The 16,382-nt window shown below is 32.6% G+C and overlaps 2 long non-coding RNA genes and 1 pseudogene across 4 annotated transcripts; all 3 read left to right on the top strand.

Moving 5' to 3' along the window:
* The window catches only part of LOC116134258, a 52,149-nt pseudogene that overhangs the window by 20,727 nt on the left and 15,040 nt on the right, over positions 1-16,382 (top strand).
* Positions 6,177-7,714, top strand: LOC116137422. Its single transcript, XR_004129189.1, has 3 exons — positions 6,177-6,200; positions 6,635-6,743; positions 7,229-7,714. It is a non-coding gene; the product is annotated as an uncharacterized LOC116137422 (long non-coding RNA).
* Positions 11,326-16,218, top strand: LOC116137480. 3 transcript variants are annotated; one of them, XR_004129206.1, is made up of 6 exons: positions 11,326-11,471; positions 11,559-11,624; positions 13,387-13,565; positions 13,894-13,942; positions 14,246-14,313; positions 15,567-16,218. It is a non-coding gene; the product is annotated as an uncharacterized LOC116137480 (long non-coding RNA). The 3 variants fall into 3 exon arrangements; XR_004129195.1 differs by lacking the exon at positions 15,567-16,218 and adding an exon at positions 14,785-14,964; XR_004129201.1 differs by lacking the exons at positions 11,559-11,624; positions 15,567-16,218 and adding an exon at positions 14,785-14,964.

Below are 16,382 nucleotides of genomic sequence, written 5' to 3'. Positions count from 1 at the left end.
TAAGGTTCATACCATATAATGTCTTTTTTTTTACAGGACGGGTTTGAAGTGACACCTGACCACAGCTGAGATAGTAGAGCAGGCTGTATTTTCACGGCGCCTGCTGTCAAGTGAAGTTGGTTTCATTTCAAATGTTGTGTTTGTGGTAAGTGCACATTTGTTTTATAGGGCTACGTAAGTTCACATATGGAAACAAACTTTCAGTTTAGTGAGGTTTTTTCAGCAGAGTGATATTTTGTTCCAAGACCTGCGCTGTACTGTCAGTATACGCTATTAATATTCTCAATATGGTTTCACAAGGTTTTTTTTCTTCTTTTTATATCAGAAACAAAAAGTTGTGTATTATTTTTCGTGTACAGATGTCCAAACTTTGATTGGCAATACCCTGTATATATTTGAATTGTATAGAAACAATAATCTATTTTAGCCCCAATGTTTTGTAAAGGACCCCCTACCTTCTCTGATGTGGTGATTTTCTCCTCAAACTGTTGTGTAGGGAATAGAATCAATTTTGTATTTATGACATAGATTTAGTTTACAATGATCAAAGGAGTTATTATTCTTTTGGCATGGTTTTCTAAAAGGAGTATAAACTAGGGTTGCTTCTTGAGACCCTTCAAGAGGAACTTCGTTTCAAACATAATTACAGAGTTTTGTTTGAATATATTTTGCTTGCAGGAATCAACGACAGGTTAGATAAATCTTTTTTTATCCGTACATTGATAATGGAAACAACAGTCATGTTGCTATCCTGAATTTTGCTAGTTTATGTATGTGATCCCAAAATTAGGGCAAAACTATTATAATGTGCAACTTTGTCTGCCTGCGTCAAGTTATTTAGCTCATCAGTGATTTATTGGAGGGGGGGCTTTTGCAATAGAAATGTTGAATGCTTGTGTGATTGTCTTATCAGACAGATGTGTATAACTCCTTAGGAGTGTTGACTTTCACCATTTACAGGTCAAGTAAGACCGGTTGTAAGGGGAAGGGGAACTGCTCAGTCTTCCAACAATCCTACTGGAGCATATCCAGCGCTATTCTCTCCAGTTTTTTGCCCCTCTTTTACTGCTAATCCCTATCTAGTCGCTCACCCAGTTCAGCATACAACAAAACCACAGACTGATTCTTCTATTTCAGAATCAATTCAAGCTGCTCCCTCTCCCTCTCCTGCACCACCGGTCCAGAAAGCTCCTTTCCCACCCAAAACATAGATTTTCTGTCCCCTATCCCAAACTGCTGTGGCTTGGACTGTTCATCCTCTTTCACCTTTGGCCAAGGAATTTATACCTTCTCATGTGGTGCAAGGTATGTCTTCTTCTTCGAATCTATTTTAAGTGACTTTAATCCAGGTTGAATGAGAGCTCTAAATCTGCGTATGTCATCCATTTTTTTTTTTTATAGGTATATTTGTAATATTTTTTGCTGGACTTTACTTAAATAAATTTTCATAATAATTATCAAATTCCAAAAGTTAGATATGTAACGAGTCCTACAAGTTGAGACAAGTGATCTTACCTGGTGGTGAAGCCATGTGTTGGCTTGGCGTTGCTATGGCCACCCTGGCCTCCCAACAAAAAAATTCAAATTTCACATAGAAATTTATTTTTTCTAACCTTGAATATTCATTTTAACTTTTAGGCCACCCCATTCATTGAACCTGACACTTCAACCTCCATTAGTGAAGCTTTTTAAATTAATTTTTATAAACTTTATTTACTTGAACATTGGAGGGATCACATCAACAAGTAACCCTATAGGCTTCTATTGACGTTTGTTTGCTCATTTTATAAGTTGTCTTAAGTTTCTGTTGGATAAACCATTTCCAAGCCCATCAATCTTCTAAACTAGATGAAAGAAAATAATTATCAATCAAACTTGAAGTTAAAAAAAAAGGTTGTTGAAAAATGAAAAGAAAACTTGACATATTACAATATTATAGTAGCATTATTGTTCAAAAAATCTATGCCTTTGGTATATATTGCTTCAATAAGACTATAAAAAAAACTATGTATTGATAAACTATACATTTTCGAAACAGAGTAATGCTACAGCTACCGACGATAGTGCACCGAATTTGTGCACCGAATGACGTGGCAAAATCCTGACCGTTTATTAATATTAAGTTAAAATTCATCAACGGTCAGGATTTTGTCATGTCATTCGGTGCACAAATTCGGTGCACTACCGTCGGTGGCTGTATTATTTTCCTTCGAAACAAATCTTTTAAATACTTATCTCAATTCTAAAATTAATGGAGGCCTTGCAGTAGCTATCCATAGTATTTCCTTTTGTATGAGCCCTTTAATATTAGCAGGCCAATCTTGCACCAATTTAAGCCCAAAATGCATGACGAAATTCGAGTCATGCTGAGCCCGACTTAGCCCAATATATAAAACCTTACAACTTCATTCTGAAATCCCAAAAAAAACGCAACAATGGTGAAACCTTCAACCACTGAAACTCCTTCTTCTTCTTCTTCATCCCATTCGGTGTCTCCTCTTCAAACATTTTTAGTCCACTTGATTTGTGGAATAGGCTTAGGCGTCGGATTCTAGGTGGCCCACAACGTCTATTCCATCAATCTCGTCTCTCGTCCTTCGGACGCTCTCCGTCTGATCTGGCTACTGTACATTTGTTTTCTTTCTCTTTTTGTCATCAAATTCAAATTTATAATCTTGGTTATTCATTAATTTTGTTTCAACACTGTAATTTAGGTTATCGAGAGCCCAATTGTTTTTCTTCTTTACAGCTATTTTTGGAAAAATCGTGACAGAGCCTCGGTAATTCACATTATTTTTTGTTAGTCCATAAAATAAATTTGCTCGTTTTTGGGATTTTTTTTATGTGAAAAATGCTACAATTTATTTGTGCACTATCTAATGTGTAGCGAAGAGTACAAGGAAAAAAAAATTAAATTTATTTTATGAGCGCAAATACTGTGCAATAAAAGAGCAATGCTTGTTTATGCTTTTATATACTCCCTTTTTTTTTTTTTTTTTTTTTTTTTTTTTTCTACACAACTTTTAATTTTTTTTAAAAGAATCTCAGCCCTTGGATCAAGAATCCAAGAGCTTAGCCGCACAAGTAAAGTTACCGCCGTAAGAAACTACTCCCTCCGTTTTTTTTTAATAGTTATTTTAAGGGTTTTTAATTTTTTCAAAATAAAAGTCGTTCATGTCTTGTCTTTTCAAAAAAAGTATATAGATGAAAGAGAAATAAGTAATAAATGAAATGCAATAAGACAAAAATGTTAATTATTTAAATAAGCGGGAAAGTTTCCCACTTGCAAAGTCTTCACCCACCTGTAAAATCAGGGGAAAAAGTTGGTGGGAGAGAGAAATTTTTTTTTTATTAAAACTTGTGCTCAAACTTAAAACGGTTATTTAAAAAAAACGGAGGGACTATTAAGGTTACCAGCAAACATTAGCAAGCATTTCATTTTACAAGTTGCTTAAAAGTTGCAAATTACAGTCTCATGAATATACCAGGCCATATTAAGTTGTTAACCTATAGTTTCTTTAATTGGAATTATGCACTTATATAAAAAAGAATCCAATGGTCAATATCATCCCAGTAACATTACAAGGCACGTACTCTAGCAAACTGTATTTCAGTAACATTACCACAAACTTCCATGTGTATATATACTCCCTCCGTTTTTTTTTAATAGTCGTTTTAAGTTTGGGCACGGGTTTTAATAAAAAAAATTTCTCTCTTCCACCAACTTTTTCCCTTGATTTTGCAGATGGGAGAGACTTTGCAAGTGGGAAACTTTCCCGCTTATTTAAATAATTAACATTTTTGTCTTATTGCATTTCATTTATTCTGCATTTCTCCTTCATCTGTATACTTTTTATGAAAAGACAAGACAGGAACAACTTTTATTTTGAAAAAATTAAAAACCCTTAAAATGACTATTAAAAAAAAACGGAGGGAGTAGTTTCTTACGGCGGTAACTTTACTTGTGCGGCTAAGCTCTTGGATTCTTGATCCAAGGGCTGAGATTCTTTTAAAAAAAATTAAAAGTTGTGTAGAAAAGCCGGCTATTTAACAGAGCTATGTGGTCTAGCAACTCTATTTCTTACTAATAAGATGTTCCATGTAACAAGTGTATGTCATATGTTATCTGAAAAATATTATTACAGTAACTTCACTGTGATTTTGATTTAGCATTAGAGCTATTTATGGAACATTTTATACTTGTAATATTTACAAGACATATTTCACTGTAAATTTGGCAATAATGTTACAAGTATGATGTTTCATGCAATTTGTGATGATTTACATAAAATATCCATCCCATCCACTCACTGATATTGTTGAAGACCTAAGTTTGTTTTATATCGGTTTTTTATGTGATTTTTTATTTCTTTCCTTTATATTTTTTTAACAGTATTTCAAAGCTGTGGTACGAGGCCTACTGGGGCTCCCTGTTGGTTAGTCTGATATTTGTGTTTCACCTTTTTGTTCTGTTGTTGTTCTTTTTTTTTTAACTTTTCTAAATACTTTTTCACTGGTTTTATTTAGTATAGTTTCTATTGTTGATTTTGTATCTATACAGATACAAATGTTTAGCATGGTTGTATGTTTTCTTCCATTTAGTTTGAAGATAAAGCAGAACTTATGTTGCAACATACTATGAGTGATGTTGTTCATTCTGCACTAGATTTTGAATGAAACGGTATCTTTTTCCAATCTTAATGGTAGTTTTATTTCCTTGATGTGTATTTGATTTTGAATAATGTTGGATTAGTTTGTTATACTGCCTAAATAAGAAATTTTTGTGGAGCATTTAAATGTGGCTTGATGAAGATTCATAGTCTTTGTAGGTTCAATGTACTTGTATTGGAAATGTTCCTGTTATATGCTTTAATTTTGGTAGCTTCAATAATTTTGTTATTGTGGTTAATTGAACAAGTTTTTACCTGCTTATAAGCAAATTTATGTGTGTATCATTTTTTCTGTTCAATTTGAAGATGGAAGGCAATGGTTATAAATGGGTCCTTAAAGAAATGTTTTCCAGTTACAATGAGTGATCTCCAAGTCATGTGTCTAGCTTTGGATTATAATGTAACAGTCTTGTGTCAGTGTTTAGAGAAATATAGTTTGGTTTAGAGTAGCACTACCTTGTAACCACACTTGGTAAAACAAAAGGATCATATATGTTTGTTTAACATCTCATTTATGTCTTTATTTTTAGGCGAGGATTTATGTTCCCTTTGTTTTTTCTGCATAACATAAAATAACTGATCCATCTTCTACTTTGTAAGGGCTCTTGTAAATGCTTTAGGAGCTATTGCTTTGGGTGCACCTGTGGGCATTCAGTATGTGGAATAAGGTAGATAAAAATTTGTGCCTTTTACAGTTATTATGGAAACAGAAGTCACAGTTGAGGTCAAAATGGGGTCACTCATAGTTCCTTAAACAACACCTTTCTTCACTGTCAGGTACACAAAGCCCCTACATTTTTTACAAGTGGCTTTCCTGTTTCCTTTTAAAACCTTTTAAAACTTTCTGAATTTTGCTCTTCTCCAAGAATAGAAAGTAAAACTTTAATATAATAGATAAAGTTGGGTGGGGAATTCATTTCAAAAATTTGTTCTAACTGTCCAAATCTCAACTGTGACTTTGTTTCAAAATTGTGGAGACAGAATGTGTCAAGATAATTTTGGATTAAATGTATTTAACCGTAAATAACTTGTAGATGTAATTGTTTATTGGTTTTAATAAATTAAGTTTTCTTACAAAATGAGCATTGATCATGTCTATTTCTTATTGGATACAGTTATATGAAAAATACCTTTGATTGGGTTGCTTTTAATGTCACTGTTCACTGTAAGTACATGACTTCTTTCAGTTTTTCCTGCTGTACTATAACTAAGAAATTGTATTTGGAAGTCTGTTGAATTAAACTTCATGTCCTGTATATAATGCTGCACATACATTGCAGATATAAAATGTCACAAATGTTATATGAAAGAAGTTTTCGTTCAATTTCTTTTATATTATTATTACTCTCCAATATATATATATATTAAATATGTGCACAGTGGCAACAAGTTAGGTGCATTTGAATTTTGTCAGACTTCATTTGTGTTATCCTATTATATATTACTGATTTTTTATCTTGCGTACTGGCAGTTTGTTCCTGCTGCTTCGGTATATGGTTCATCATAGCGACATATATTTGCACATACGAAGTAAGCCTTCTCTCATTTAGGCATTAATTCATGCAGTATATGTTTCATTTATTGACAAGGATATATAATTGCACAATAATTTCTAGATTTAGGATTCATGCAAGGTTGTGATGTGTTTGCGCCAAATCTTGGGGTGAAATCATAATTGAGTTTCCCTCAATTTTGTTCATGGAGTCTGCATGTTGGCCTCAACTGTTATTTGGAGTGTGTTTCCATATACGTCCATCAAACTGACGAGAAGTAAACATTGACAGTAATAGGATTTTTGTTTTGTTTCTGTTTTCTCTCATGCTTTATTGGATCAGGAACTTTATTGTATTTTTCTTAAACTTAATAGAGCTCAATAAAAGAATGTAATGAATGAAATAAGTGAATTGAAGTTGTTCTACAACTTTTACTCGCTGTTGTGAAATTTGAATCTATTTACTCTTTAGGCCAAATGGATCTGTAGACTATATGATTTGTCTACCAGCACATGGAGCTGTTATTGGAGCTTGGTTTGGCGCTTGGCCAATGCCGCTTGATTGGGAGAGGCCATGGCAGGTAAGTTGTCATTTCCCCCGTTTACTTCATATAACAGGCTACAACTGAAAGCAGTTTGTAAGTTTCTTATCTTATTTCTTTATAATTTATTATTAACTTGGTGGCATTTCATTGGTTATACAGTCATTAATATTGATTAATTGCATCTTTAACATTTTAGGGCTTATGTGAACCCCAAACTTAGCCTGCTGACTTCATGTCTAGGCATGGTGTTTTATCAGTTTGTTACCAACCCTTATTAATTAATGAATAATTGGTTGTGCTTCTTCTGGATTGTGTATAATATAGGGATAAGCATTTCAGAAATTTTAACTTATATTGTATCTTATCAGCTTATGATATATCTTATGATGTTTGTATCTGTCAAGCATTTGCTCAACTTTGCTGGTTTTAAAGCTGGATTGTGGTCCCTTTCCTGGATGAATGTGTTGTTTGGGCTGCTTGTTTTCTATTTAGGCTTGATTGATCTCATTTCCAATTCACAGGAATGGCCGATTTGTGTGAGTTATGGAGCCATGGCAGGGTATCTGATCGGAATGGTGGCATCTTTTGGCTTTGTACTAATTCGTGGAAGGCAACAGCATCAAAAAGGAGATTAGCTGTCAAGTTATTATCCATTACTGGTCGAGTCAAGTATGTATTCTTGGATTTTTCTCAGAAATAGAGCTGCTTTTGGTTTTCACTCTTAAAGTATGATTTGTTTTAGTACATTCTTGTTGGGTGTTATAGTTAGTCCAATGCAAAGATAAAAATTGGAAAATCTGTTTATTCTTGTTTGTGATATGCAAAATAACCTTTCATTTACATGAAGTGCTTCTTGTTTTGCCACACATGTTCTTAACTAGCAATTGAAAATTGAGAAATTGAGCGAAAGCTTAGAATCCAGAATTCCCTTGCATTGTAAGTTGAATGTGTATTATTTGAGCAGTTAAGATTTTTCATTCGTTTGTTTATTTACACCCATGTGAGATCAATTAGTATAGAACTCATCCACTTCGTTTAGAAAGAATTTATAAGCTTCTCATTTATAAATATATTCCTTGACTTTTATTGTTTGTTTCTTGCTAATTTTATTGTTTCTCCATATAATATTTATATAGGTGTGAAAGGAAGTAGAAGACAACTAATGAAAAGCACAGTTCAGGAGAAGAGGAGTTAAGGATGATCAGCTAAACATAAGATCTCCTATCACATGTCAAATGACATCTAAGCAGATTATATAGAAAAAGAAAAATGTTAAATCCAGGGCAGAATTTGTAAGCATGATTAAGGAAAGACAGGATAAACAAGATTTTGTTTCGATTTATTTATAAGCATGAAATCTTATAAATTTTCTGCAAATGATAAATTACAAGCTTTTAAGAGAAGTCAATTTGTTATATGGACTTGATTATGGACCTCTATTGTGGCCCTTAAAAGCTTTTTTTTATGGGCCTGAGAAATCAATCTTCATGGGCTAGAGTAAAATCAAACTCACTTGAACAGAGTTAACGATTTTTTCCCATCCAAAAAATGGCTTAACAACACTTCCCATCCTCAGACTTTTAAAATATTATTTTAGTACTCAAAGCACAAATTTGTTAGTAATTTTTGTTGTTAGAAGGGATAGGATGGCCAAAGGTCAGTTATAAGTGAGAGCAGGATGATCAATTAACATTTTGCATTTGAAATCAAAATTTAAAATTCCAAAAATAATGTATGGTTGTTATAAAAACTAGTCACATAGGAGGAAGTGCATGGGAAACTAATGCGTTTTGATACTTCTTTCAAAATAGCCAATGATTGATTTGAATGACTAAAACACCCTTATCTGCCCTCACAAAAACAAAAACAAGGATATGCTTTTTTTATTTTAATTCTGACCATCTGGTTGTGCTTCTTCTAGACTGTGTATTAATTGAAATGGTTTATAGGTTTATTATTATTGGTTAATATTTAAAAACAAAAGTATATATCTTTTAATAACAAACATGCGATGTTATCAAGTATAAGAGAAATAATTTGTGTAATAAAATGTTATCAATTTGAAATTTAATTAGCATCTTAAATTGGAGGAATCCAAGAAGTATTGTATTATAATAAAATTTGAAAATTTGAAAAGATATTGAATATTTATAGTAAATGTTAATATTCCAACATCAAGACAACTCCATTATATATTTCATTATGGCAAATCTTAATATTATCCTTTGGAACTTACTTATCAATTGTGTGGTATATAATTCTTCTTTTCAAGCAACATAAATTCAAATTAATGATTTTGGAATAATTTATAAATATTAAATGATTTTTATTTTTACTATCAAATGATTTTGGAGATAATTTATAAATATTAAGGTTGTTGAGTTATGTTTTGAGTTATTATGTTACGTAGATATATGTATTTTATAAATTAACATGTGATAAATGCTTCAATTTCTATTTTTTAACTCATTTCTTCGGTTGCTTGTCATTGCCGCTCAAGAAAGAATCTTATGTTCAGGTAATTACAAACATTTTCTTATAATATGTAATCATTCGTAACCTCAAAATTATTTGTTTTGTCTTTGATGTTATACTCAAGTTCTTGATGCTGAATTTTACTTGCATAGGTCTAGGAAGAGCCGTAATTTATATTTACTAATTTTAAATTTTGATTTTTGATTTTTTAAATATATGATCATCTCTAATATGCGATCAACGATTTCATTCAGTACCATGAGATGTTACGTTAATAATTTTTCATAACAAGTATCAAATTTCAAAAGTTATACATGGAATGAGTCCTACAAGGTGAGACAACTGATCCTACCTAGTGGTGAAGCCATGTGTTGGCTTAGGTTTGCTATGGCCACCCTGGCCCCCACCAAAAAAAAAAAAAAAAAAAAAAATTTGACATAAAAATTCATTTTTAACTTTCAGGCCACCACATTAATTGAACTTGACACTTCAACCTCCATTAGTCAAACTTTCTAAATTCATTTTTATAAACTTTATTTACTTGAACATTGCAGGGATCACGCCGACAAGTAACCCTATAGGCTTCTATTTACGTTTGTTTGTTTATTTATAAATTGTCTTAAGTTTCTATTTTAGCAAAAGAAAGAAGTTATTGATTTTAAGGACAAACCTTTTCTGAGCCCATCAATCTTCTAAACTAGATGAAAGAAAAGAATCATCATTCAAACTTGAAGTAAAAAGTGTTGCAGAAAGAACTAAAAGAAATCTAAGATTTTTCCGATTTATTGAATAATGACACGAATAGAATCAATATCAATAAGTTATATTATGAAAATTGGACATATAATAGTAGCGTTATTGTTCAGGAAAAATTATGACTTTGGTATATATTGCTCTAATAATTCTATCAAACAAAACTATGCATTGATAAAACTATCGATTTTCAAAACAATTCTTTCAAATTAATACTTGATCTCAATTCTGAAATTAGTGGGAGGTCTTGAATTAGCTATCAACAGTATTCTCTTTTTCTGGTAAAAGTTGTATTCATCCCATTTTGAAAAACTCACTAGAAAGAGATATAAATTTGAAAATACATTAAAAAGGATAAAACATTGTTAGTTAACATTAAATTTAACAAAAAAATATTGAAAAAAATAAATTAATTTTTAGAAGGAATTATTTTTTAAAAGAAATCACTTGAAAATAACTCCCTTGGGTTTTAATATTAGCAGAGCTAGGGCTGGTTAACGAATCGAGCCGCTCGCGAGCTGGCTCGGCTCGGCTCGAGTCCGGCTCGTTAACGGCTTGGTTCGTCATCTTCGTCATCTCGTCGGATCTTCATCATCTTCGTCAGATCTTCGTCATCTCCGTTGGATTTTAGGGGTAAGGTGTTTGTTTTGGCTTTGTTCTTCGGTTTGGTAGCTTGTGAAACCCATCTACGATTGAATGAGGCTGGCTCTTCTTGTTCCTCCATTTTCTCATCTGGGTTTATGGAGAACAAATAGAGTTACAGCATGAACAAACACTAGGGCTTAAGAAGTGCGTTAAGTCATTTTATGGGTACCAAAACGCAGCGTCCAGGGCACCAATTTTAATTGTTTCATTATAATTAAAATATCAAAAAGTAAAACTTTATATATAAAAATATTAATTTTTTTCATATAAATTAACGTGTCAAAAAATGAACATGTAATAAATACAAAAAGTTAATTAACAGATAACAGCCTTTAATTCTGCCCAGCAAATTAAAAAAAAAAAAAAAAACTAAATTATTTGGAGTTAGCTCGCGAGCCGGCTCAAACTCGGCTCGCGAGCTGACTCCAAATGTGTGAAACCCCTTCACGAGCCGAGCCGAGTCATATAATATATGACTCGGCTCGGCTCGTACTCAGCTCGAATATTCTTCTTCTTTCACGAGCCGAGCTTGTTAAGCCGAAAAATCTGCTCGGCTCGGCTCGTTAACACCCCTAAGCAGAGCGATCTTGTACCCATTTAAGCCCAAAATGCATGATGAAATTCGAGTCATGCTGAGCCCGAATTAGCCCAATATATATAAACCTTACAACTTCTTTCTGAAGTTCCGAAAACACAAAAACGGTGAAACCTTTAACCACTGAAATTCCTTCTCCTTCTTCTTCTTCTTCATCCCATTCGGTGTCTCCTCTACAAACATTTTTAGTCCACCTGATTTGTGTAGTAGGCTTAGGCGCCGGTTTCTGCGTGGCCCACAACGTCTATTCCATCAATCTCATCTTTCATCCTTCGGACAATCTCCGTCTGATCTGGGTACTGTACAAGTGCTTTCTTTCACTTTTTGTCATCAAATTTACAATCTTGGTTACTCATTAATTTTGTTTCAACACTGTAATTTAGGTTATCGAGAGCCCAATTGTTATTCTTCTTTACAGCTATTTTCGGAAAAATCCCGACAAATCCTCGGTAATTCACATTATTTTTGTTAATTCTTTTATTTGCTTGTTTTTGGGATTTTTTTATGTGAAAAATGTTACACTTCAACTTTTTTATTAGTGCACTACCTAATGTGTAGGGAAGAGTACAAGAAAAAAAATTTTAAATTTATTTTACAAGCGCAAATAATGTGGCAATAAAAGAGCAATGCTTGTTTATGCTTATATGTATATGGAAGTTTATGGTAATGTTACTGAAATACAGTTTGCTAGAGTACTTGCCTTGTAATGTTACTGGCATGATATTGACCATAGGATTTGTTTTTATAAAAATGCATAATTCCAATTAAAGAAACTTTATGGTTAATATGGCCTGGTATATTTGCAACTTGTAAGCAACTTGTAAAATGAAATGCTTGCTAATGTTCGCTGGTAACCTTATAGTTTCTTAGGGCGGCAACTTTATTAGTGCGGCTAAGCTCTTGGATTCTTGATCCAAGGGCTGAGATTCTTTTAAAAGAATTAAAAGTTGTGTGGAAAAGCCGGCTATTTAACAGAGCTCTGTGGTCTAGCAACTCTATTTCTTACTGATAAGATGTTCCATGTAACAAGTGTATGTCATATGTTATCTGAAAAAAATTATTTCAGTAACTTCACTGTGATTTTGATCTAGCATTAGAGCTATTTATGGAACATTTTATACTGGTAATATTTACAAGCCATATTTCACTACAAATTTGGCAATAATGTGAAAAATATGATGTTTCATGCAATGTGTGATGATTTACATAAAAATTCATCCCATCCACTCACTGATATTGTTGAAGACATAAGGTTATTTGATATTGGTTTTTTTATGTGATTTTTTATTTCTTTCCTTTATATTTTTGCAACAGTATTTCAAAGCTATGGTAAGAGGCCTACTGGGACTCCCTGTTGGTTAGTCTGATACTCGTGTTGCTCCTCTTTATTCTGTCTTGTTCATTTTTTTTTTTTTTTTTTTACTTTTCTAAATACTGTTTACTAGTTTTATTTTGTATAGTTTCTATTTGTGGATTTTGTATCTGTACAGATACAAATGTTTAGCACGGTTGTATGTTTTCTTCCATTTAGTTTGAAGATAAAGCAGAACTTATGTTGCAACATACAATGAGTGATGTTGTTCATTCTGCTTTAGATTTTGAATGAAATAATATCTTTTTTCCATATTAATATTAGTTTTATTTCCTTGGTTTGTAATGATGTGTATTTGATTTTGAAGATTGTTGGATTAGTTTGTTATACAGTCTAAATAATCAATTTTTGTGGAGCATTTAAACGTGGCTTGATGAAGATTCATAGTCTTTGTAGGTTCAATGTACTTCTATTGGAAATGTTTTTGTTATATGCTTTACTTTTGTTAGCTTCAATAATTTTGTTTTTGTAGTTAATTGATGAAGTTTTTACCTGCTTGTAAGCAAATTTGTGGCATGTGTGTGTCATTTTTTCCATCCAACTTGAAGATGGAAGGCAGTGGTTATAAATGGTTCCTTAAAGAAACGTTTCCAGTTAAAATGAGTGATCTCCAAGTCATGTTTCTAGCTTTGGATTATATTGTAACTGTCTTGTGTCAGCATTTATAGAAATATAGCTTGGTTTAGAGTAGCACTACCTTGTAACAATGCTTGGTAAAACAAAAGGATCATGTATGTTTTGTTTAAAATCTCGTGTGTGTCTTTATTTTTAGGCAAGGGTCTGTTCCCTTTGTTTTTTCTGCATAACATAAAATAACTGATCCATCTTCTTCTTTGTAGGGGCTCTTGTAAATGCTTTAGGAGCTATTGCTTTTTGTGCACCTGTGGGCATTTAGTATGTGAAACAAGGGCAGATAAAAATTTGTGCCTTTTACTGTTATTATGAAAACAGAAGCCACAGTTGAGGTCAAAATGGGTTCACTCATAGTTCCTTAAACAACAACTTTCTTCACTGTCAGGTACACAAAGCCCCTACATGTTCTACAAGCGGCTTTCCTGTTTCCTTTTAAAACTTTCTGAATTTTGCTTTTCTCCCAAAATAGAAAGTAAAACTTTAATATAATGGATAAGTTGGGTGGGGAATTCATTTCAAAAATTTGTTTTCAACTGTGACTTTGTTTTCAAAATTGTGGAGACAAAATGTGTCAAGATAATTTTGGATTAAATGTATTTAACCATAAATAACTTGTAGATTAATTGTTTATTGGTTTTAATAAAATAAGGTTTTTTTTTTTTTTTTTTTTAACAAAATGTGCATTGATCATGTCTCTTTCTTATTGGATATAGGTATATGACAAATACCTTTAATTGGTCTCTTTTAATGTCACTGTTCACTGTAAGTACATGACTCCTTTTGGTTTTTCCTGCTATACTATAACTAGGAAATTGTAGTTGGAAGTCTGTTGAATTAAACCTTATGTCCTTTATATAATGCTGCACATACATTGTAGATATAAAATGTCACAAATGTTATGTGAAAGAAGTTTTCGTTCAATATCTTTTATATTATTAGTACTCTCCAAAATATATATATTAAATATGTGCACAGTGGCAACAAGTTAGCTGCTTTGAGTTTTGCCAGACTTCATTTGTGTTATCCTATTATATATTACTGATTTTTTATCTTGTGTATTGGCAGTTTGTGCCTGCTACTTCGGTATATGGTTCATCGTGGGAAGATTGGCTACATATATTCGCACATACGAAGTAAGCCTTTGCACATATCTTGGTGGTTTATTCTCTGTATTTAGGCATTAATTCGTGCAATATATGTTTCATTTATTGAAAAGGATATATAATTGCACAATAATTACTAGGTTTAGGATGCATACAAGGTTGTGATGTGTTTGTACCAAATCTTGGGGTGAAATCATAATTGAGCTTCCCTCAATATTTTTCATGAAGTCTGCATGTTGGCCTCAACCATTAATTGGAGTGTGTTTCCATAGACGTCCATTAAACTGACAAGAGAAGTCCACATTGACAGTAATAGGATTTGTGTCTTGTTTTAGCTTTGTTTCTGTTTTCTCTCATGCTTCATTGGACGAGGAACTTTATTGTATTTTTCTTAAACTTAATGAAGCTCAATAAAAGAAAATACTGAATGAAATCAGTTAGTTGAAGTTGTGCTACAATTTTTACTCGCTGATGTGAAATTTGAATCTATTTACTCTTTAGGCCAAATGGATCTGTAGACTGTATGATTTGTCTACCAGCTCATGGAGCTGTTATTGGAGCTTGGTTTGGCGCTTGGCCAATGCCGCTTGATTGGGAGAGGCCATGGCAGGTTAGTTGTTATTTCCCCCGTTTACTTCATATAACAGGCTAAAGCTGAAAGCGTTGTAAGTTTCTTATCTTATTTCTNAAATTTGAATCTATTTACTCTTTAGGCCAAATGGATCTGTAGACTGTATGATTTGTCTACCAGCTCATGGAGCTGTTATTGGAGCTTGGTTTGGAGCTGCTATTTACTAGTCGAGTCAAGTATGTGTTCTTGGATTTTTCTCAGAAATAGAGCTGCTTTTGGTTTTCACTCTTAAAATATGATTTGTTTTGGTGGGTAGGGCTTGTCTTTTGGTACATTCTTGTTGGGGGTTATAGTTGGTCCAATGCAAAGATAAAAATTGGAAAATCTGTTTATTCTTGTTTGTGCTATGCAAAATGAGCTTTCATTTACATGAAGTGCTTCTCGTGTTCTTAACAAGCAATTGAAAATTGATAAATTGAGCGAAAGCTTAGAATCCAGAATTCCCTTGCATTGTAGGTTGAAGGTTTATTATTTGAGCAGTTAAGATTTTTCATTCGTTTGTTTATTTACACCCTTGTGAGATCAATTAGTATAGAACTCATCCATTTTGCTTAGAAAGTATTTATAAGCTTCTCATTTATAAATATATTACTTGAATTTTATTGTTTGTTTCTTGCTAATTTTATTGTTTCCCCATATAATATTTATATAGGTGTGATCAAGCTGTACCTTGTTTTTGTCTTTTGCAAAAAGCATACGCAAATCTCCCATATATGAAAGGCAAACAGATCTTCCTGCACAATCAAAGACCTAATCATAACTCTAGCAACTCTAAAATGAATGAGCAGTAACATGGAAGCAAACCTGTGTGAATTTGGAGGGCAAGAGAATAAGACAATGCAGCCCTCAAATTAACAGAGTTTTTATTTGCAATATCCAGATTATCCACAAGTATCTGTACCTGCACAAGCAACACTAGGCTCCCTGAGATTGGTAAATAGTACTAATATATGAGACGACAAACTCAATTTTCAGATCTCAGGTCATGATTAAGAACCAAAATCAGTGCAAAGAAAGTAGAAGATAACTAATGAAAAGCACAGTTTAGGAGAAGAGGAATTAAGGATGATCAGCTAAACATAAGATCTCCTATCACTCGTCAAATGACATCTAAGCAGATTATATAGAAAAAGAAAAATGTTAAATCCACGGCTGAATTTGTTAGGGACTGAGCACTACATGATTAATGAAAGACAGGATAAACAAGATTTTTTTTTCGATTTATTTATAAGCATGAAATCTTATAAATTTTCTGCAAATGATAAATTACAGCCTTTTAAGAGAAGTCAATTTCTTATATGGACTTGATTATGGACCTCTATTGTGGCCCTTAAAAGCTTTCTTTTATGGGCCTGCGAAATCAATCTTCATGGGCTAGAGTAAAATTAAACTCACTCGAACCGAGTTAACGCCTTTGTCCCACCCAAAAAAATGGCTTAACAATATTTCTCATCCGCATACTTTTAAA

This window comes from Pistacia vera, unplaced genomic scaffold (assembly GCF_008641045.1).
Source record: "Pistacia vera cultivar Batoury unplaced genomic scaffold, PisVer_v2 Contig1002, whole genome shotgun sequence".
Classification (NCBI taxonomy): domain Eukaryota; kingdom Viridiplantae; phylum Streptophyta; class Magnoliopsida; order Sapindales; family Anacardiaceae; genus Pistacia; species Pistacia vera.
The sequence above is the reverse complement of the archived record's forward strand: the minus strand, read 5'-3'. Positions and strand labels throughout refer to the sequence as shown.